Source organism: Lathyrus oleraceus, chromosome 5 (genome assembly GCF_024323335.1).
Source record: "Lathyrus oleraceus cultivar Zhongwan6 chromosome 5, CAAS_Psat_ZW6_1.0, whole genome shotgun sequence".
Taxonomy (NCBI): Eukaryota; Viridiplantae; Streptophyta; class Magnoliopsida; order Fabales; family Fabaceae; genus Lathyrus; species Lathyrus oleraceus.
Genome location: NC_066583.1, coordinates 285,617,162 through 285,623,646, shown reverse-complemented (window position 1 = coordinate 285,623,646; position 6,485 = coordinate 285,617,162).

Here is a 6,485-nt window from a genome sequence, read left to right as displayed (position 1 = left end):
CAAATTTAATGGAGTCTTCCTCATTCAATTTATGAGGGACCCAACACTCAAAACTCCCCCCCTTATTGAGTAGTACAGACATTGTTCCACGTCACAATAAGATTCTTTTATTTAATAAAACCACCTTCCAAAATATAGTATATAATCCATTTATCAATTTCCTTCAAAAGGCTGTCGTGCCAAGAATACTCCACGAACCCATAGTCAAGCATGCTTTGAATGATACTTGTAACACCCCGATAATAATATAATAATTATTTAAATTAAGTTAATAATATGTTTATTAATTTAATTAGATAATTGAATTATTATTATTATTATTTTGGAATAATAATTATTGGGATAATTATTTATTGGAATAAAATAAGTTGGAATAATAAAAAGTCCCATTTTTGGTAAAAAGGGTTTGCACGTGAAAAGGAAAACACAGAGAAGCGGTTGAAAGTGGAAAAAGGGCAAAAAGGCAGAGCAAGAGAAGAGGAAAAGCTTGGAGCTCAGAGATTGCTGGATTAACTCAGGTAAGGGGGGTTTATCATCGATTAACGGGTATTATGGGATAGTATGTGATGGGTAGTGAGAAACCATTGAAATTGCCTCTGATTGAATGATATATGTGATGAACTTGTGACTTATTGATGAACGAATTTGGGTGATGATTGATGAGAAATTCGTAGGAATTAGAGGTAGAAAGGTTAACAATTTGTGAAATCGAAAATGTATGATTCGTGTTAGATGTTATGTGTAATATTATGTGAAATTTGGACTGTGGAAGGGTAGATTGGATAGATCTCGTAGCAGAGAAAGCCATTGCAGATCTGAGAGTTCTGGTTTCTGGTCATACGCGTATGGCACTAGGCAATACGCGTATGAGATGGCTGGTACGCGTATGGCACTAGGCAATACGCGTATGGATGAGGAAGATGATGTTTTGAACGTGTTTTGGTCTCTGTTGGTACGCGTATGGGAATGTGATACGCGTAGCATACGCGTATGGGCGTGGGCATTACGCGTATGGATTTGGTCAGGCGTGGGCAATACGCGTATGGGCATAGGCAATACGCGTATGGGCAGAATTGTGATTTTCTGTGCTGTTGTTATGCAGTTTTTGGTTGTTTAGGCTGAGTGATGTACTTAGCTGATGTATGATGTAGCAGGGATCATTTCCCGTTGTTTTGAGTGGTATAGGTATTAGTAGAGTGTGCTAATACTGTATTTGATTATGTGGCAGGATGTGATATGCTTTCGTGATAAAATGTATTAATGATGTGTGATGATAAGCATGATGCTGTGAATGTATCAGTTATGTATGCATTTGTGAATAGACTGTTTTACGGCTTAGAGTGTGGGCTTATGTCTATTCTTGAATTGTTGCTGTTGTTGTTGCATTGCTAGGTGATTAGCATGCATATTCTAGCCTTTGGGGCTGTAGCTAATTCCCATGGTGAGGAATTAGTGAGTGAATCATTGTAGATTTGTTGTTGATGTTTGCATGCTAGATGATTAGTGTGCATAGTCTAGCCTTCGGGGCTGTAGCTAATTCCCAAGGTGAGGAATTAGTGAGTGAGTCATTAGATCTCCAATGAGTGGGACTAGTGAGCTTAGTAGCCGTATCTGGATTTGATCGGTGAGCTTGAACTATATGTTCGAGAATAGTCGGTACCGCATGTGTGGAGTCTCATTTCATAATGAATGCATGGCATATAATATGAATGGATGTATTCCAGTATTATATGTGTGTTATGTGTTGTGTTGTTGATGTGGAGTATGGTTGAGATTATACATATGCTATATGTTACTGTTGAATATGATGTTTGAACGGATATTGCCGTTGCTGAGTGCGTAGTCTGATTAGGGTGAATTGATGTGTTATTTACTTAGCATTACATGTTGTTCTATAATGCTTATTATATTGATTGAGGAACTCACCCTTACAACTATTTTTCAGGTAACGAGCAGTGAGTTGAGTAGAAGCTAGTGCTATGGAGTCTAGTGTCGTCCTTAGTGGGTCATGCTCTGGTAGATGTAACATCGGGAGGGGATGTTTGAATATGTTTTAATTCAGTTGTTGATCAACTTTACATGTAATGTAGTACATGCTTTGAATGTCGATGTTTTGTATCCGCTGCGAATTATGCAAAAGAGTCTTATTTGATTAAATAAATGAGCATGACAGGATATTTTGATAAATGTTGTGAAATGATTGTGTGACACCCTTCGGGGCATGATTACTCTGATTGATATGTTATTATTTTAATTAAATAATTTGGGGTATTTAGAAGGGTGTTACATTAGTGGTATCAGAGCATAGTCGGTCGAGTCGAGTCGTAATTATTCTGTTTCCCCTGTACGGTATAGGTGTTGTGTAACCTATCAGTACTCATTGTTTTAGTTTGTTTGGGTTTCAGAGTAGAGATGGCTGGAAGAGGTAGAGATGATGCTGCAATTGCTGAGGCTCTGGGTATGCTAGCTGGAGTACTTGGAGGAAATCCGAATGTTGTGGGAATGGGAGCTGCTCGTCAACTGAGTGAGTTCCAGAAGAACAATCCTCCAATGTTCAAGGGAGCATACGATCCAGATGGCGCTCAGAGGTGGTTGAAGGAGATTGAGAGGATCTTCCGAGTGACTGAGTGTGCCGATAACCAGAAGGTCAGGTTCGGTACGCATATGCTGTCAGAAGAAGCTGATGATTGGTGGGTTGCTACCCGCACTGAGTTGGAAACTGCTGGGAATGCTGAAATCACTTGGGCTGTGTTCAGAGAGAGATTTCTGAGGAAGTACTTTCCAGAGGATGTCAGAGGAAAGAAAGAAATAGAATTCTTGGAATTGAAGCAGGGTAACCGGTCTGTTACTGAGTATGCTGCTAAGTTCACAGAGCTGTCAAAGTATTATACTCCCTATAGTGAGGCTACTGGGGAATTTTCCAAATGTGTGAAGTTTGAGAACGGGTTGCGTCCCGAGATCAAGCAGGCGATTGGATATCAGCGGATCAGGGTGTTTTCTGATTTGGTTGACTGTTGCAGGATTTTCGAGCAGGATTCCAAGGCTAGAGCAGAGAGCTATCAGCAAAGGGTTGATAGGAAAGGTAAGAATCAGATTGACCGTGGAAAACCGTATGCAGCTGGCAAAGGTTTCCAGCGGCAGAGTGGGATGAAGAGGCCTAGTGGGGGAGACTCTAGTGCTCCTGTTAAGTGTTATAGATGTGGTCGGGCTGGACATCGTGTTCATGAGTGTACCAGTGCTGAGATGAAGTGTTTCAAGTGTGGAAAAGGTGGTCATTTGGCTGCAGAGTGTCGGTTGAAGACTGTGACTTGTTTCAACTGTGGAGAGTTGGGTCATATCAGTCCACAGTGTCCTAAGCCGAAGAAAGAGAATCAGTCAGGAGGCAAGGTCTTTGCTTTATCGGGTTCTGAGACTTCTGCAGATGATCGTTTGATCCGAGGTACGTGTTATATTAATGGCTTTCCTCTTGTAGCTATTATCGACACCGGTGCTACTCATTCCTTTATATCTTTGGATTCTGCTGTGAAACTTAAGTTAGAGATATCTAAGATGCTTGGAAGTATGGTGATTGATACTCCTGCGAAGGGTTCAGTGACTACTACTTCAGTTTGTTTGAGTTGTCCTTTGAGTATTTTTGGTAGAGACTTTGGGATAGACCTTGTGTGTCTTCCACTAGTGCAGATTGATGTTATCCTGGGTATGAACTGGTTGGTGTTTAACCGAGTTTCTATTAACTGTTTTGATAAGACTGTGATTTTTCCTGAGATTGAAGGAGGAAAGAGTTTGTTTCTATCAGCGAGGCAGGTGAATGAGGAAGTAGCAGATGGGGCGGAGTTGTTTATCCTGTTAGCGACTATGGAAGCTAAAGATAAACTGGTGATTTGTGATCTGGCTGTGGTGTGTGATTTTCCTGATGTGTTTCCTGAAGAAGTGAATGAATTGCCGCCAGAGCGTGAAGTTGAGTTCTCGATTGATTTGGTACCTGGTACTAGACCGATATCGATGGCTCCGTACCGTATGTCTGCTGTTGAGTTAGCTGAATTGAAGAGTCAGCTGGGAGATCTGTTGGATAAGAAATTTATTCGTCCGAGTGTGTCACCGTGGGGTGCACCAGTGTTGTTGGTTAAGAAGAAAGAAGGTACTATGAGGTTGTGTGTGGACTACAGGCAACTGAACAAAGTGACGATCAAGAATCGGTATCCTTTGCCGAGGATTGATGATTTGATGGATCAATTGGTTGGTGCGAGTGTGTTCAGCAAAATAGATTTGAGATCTGGGTATCATCAGATACGTGTGAAAACTGAAGATATTCAGAAGACTGCTTTCAGAACAAGGTATGGACATTATGAGTATTCTGTAATGCCTTTTGGTGTGACTAATGCGCCTGGAGTATTTATGGAGTATATGAATAGGATTTTCCATCCGTACCTAGACAAGTTTGTGGTAGTGTTTATTGATGACATTTTGGTGTATTCGAAATCTGAAGAAGAGCATGCTGAGCATTTGAGAGTGGTTTTGGGAATTCTACGAGAAAAGAAGTTATTTGCTAAACTGTCTAAATGTGAATTTTGGTTAGAAGAGGTTAGTTTTCTTGGTCATGTGATTTCAAGAGGTGGTGTTGCTGTTGATCCTTCTAAGATAGAAGCGGTGTCTAAGTGGGAAGCTCCGAAGTCAGTTTTTGAGATAAGAAGTTTTCTTGGACTTGCAGGTTATTATAGGAAGTTCATTGAGGGATTTTCTAAGTTGGCGTTACCGTTGACAATGTTGACTAGAAAGGGGCAAGCGTTTGTTTGGGATTCAAAATGTGAAGAAGGTTTCCAAGAGTTAAAGAGAAGGTTGACTACTGCTTCTATCCTGATATTACCGAGTTCGTCGGAATCATTTGAGGTTTATTGTGATGCTTCATTGTTGGGTTTAGGTGGTGTGTTGATGCAGAATAAGCAGGTTATAGCTTATGCTTCGAGACAGCTAAGGGTTCATGAGAGGAACTATCCGACGCACGATTTAGAGTTGGCAGCTGTGGTGTTTGTTCTGAAGTTGTGGAGGCACTATTTGTATGGGTCAAGATTTGAGGTTTTCAGTGACCATAAGAGTTTAAAGTATTTGTTTGATCAGAAAGAGCTGAATATGAGACAGAGGAGATGGTTAGAATTTCTGAAGGATTATGACTTTGGTTTGAATTACCATCCGGGTAAAGCAAATGTAGTGGTTGATGCATTGAGTAGGAAATCATTGCATATGTCTATGTTAATGGTTAGGGAATTGGATTTGATTGAGCAGTTTAGAGACTTGAGTTTGGTGTGTGAGAGTACTCACAATAGTGTTAAATTGGGGATGTTGAAGTTAACGAATGGTATTTTGGAAGAGATCAGAGAGGGTCAGAAATCCGATATGCTTTTGGTTGATAAGTTGACTCTAGTGAATCAAGGTCAAGGTGGTGAATTCAGAGTTGATGAGAATGGTGTTTTGAGATTCGGTAATCGGGTGTGTATTCCGGATGTTACTGAGCTTAAGAAGAGCATTCTTGAAGAAGGACATCGTAGTGGGTTGAGTATTCATCCTGGAGCTACGAAGATGTATCATGATTTGAAAAAGTTATTTTGGTGGCCGGGAATGAAGAAAGAAATTGCGAGTTTTGTTTATTCCTGTTTGACTTGTCAGAAGTCAAAGATTGAGCATCAGAAGCCGTCTGGGCTAATGCAACCGTTGGCTATTCCAGAGTGGAAGTGGGATAGTATCAGTATGGATTTTGTTTCTGGTTTGCCGAGGACAAGTAAGAATTTTGAGGCTATATGGGTAATTGTTGATAGATTGACGAAGTCGGCTCATTTCATTCCGATCAGAATGGATTATCCGTTGGAGAGATTAGCCGAGTTGTATATTGAGAAGATTGTAAGTTTGCATGGTATTCCGTCGAGTATTGTTTCGGACAGAGATCCTAGATTTACATCGAAGTTCTGGGAAGGTTTGCAGAGAGCTTTGGGAACTAAGCTGAGATTGAGTTCTGCATATCATCCGCAGACTGATGGTCAGACTGAGAGGACGATTCAGTCATTAGAGGATCTTTTGAGAGCTTGTGTTTTGGAAAAGGGAGGTGCTTGGGATTGTTATTTACCTTTGATTGAGTTTACCTACAACAATAGTTTTCATTCGAGCATTGGTATGGCACCGTTTGAAGCTTTGTATGGTAGGAGATGTCGGACACCGTTATGTTGGTATGAGTCCGGTGAGAGTGCTATGGTTGGACCGGAGATTGTTCAACAGACTACAGAAAAGATTAAGATGATTCAGGAGAAGATGAGAATTGCTCAGAGTCGTCAGAAGAGTTATCATGATAAGAGGAGGAAGTCACTTGAGTTCCAAGAGGGAGATCATGTGTTTCTTCGTGTTACTCCGATAACTGGTGTTGGTCGAGCTTTGAAGTCGAAGAAGTTGACACCTCGATTTATTGGTCCTTATCAGATTTTGGAGAGGATAGGAGAGGT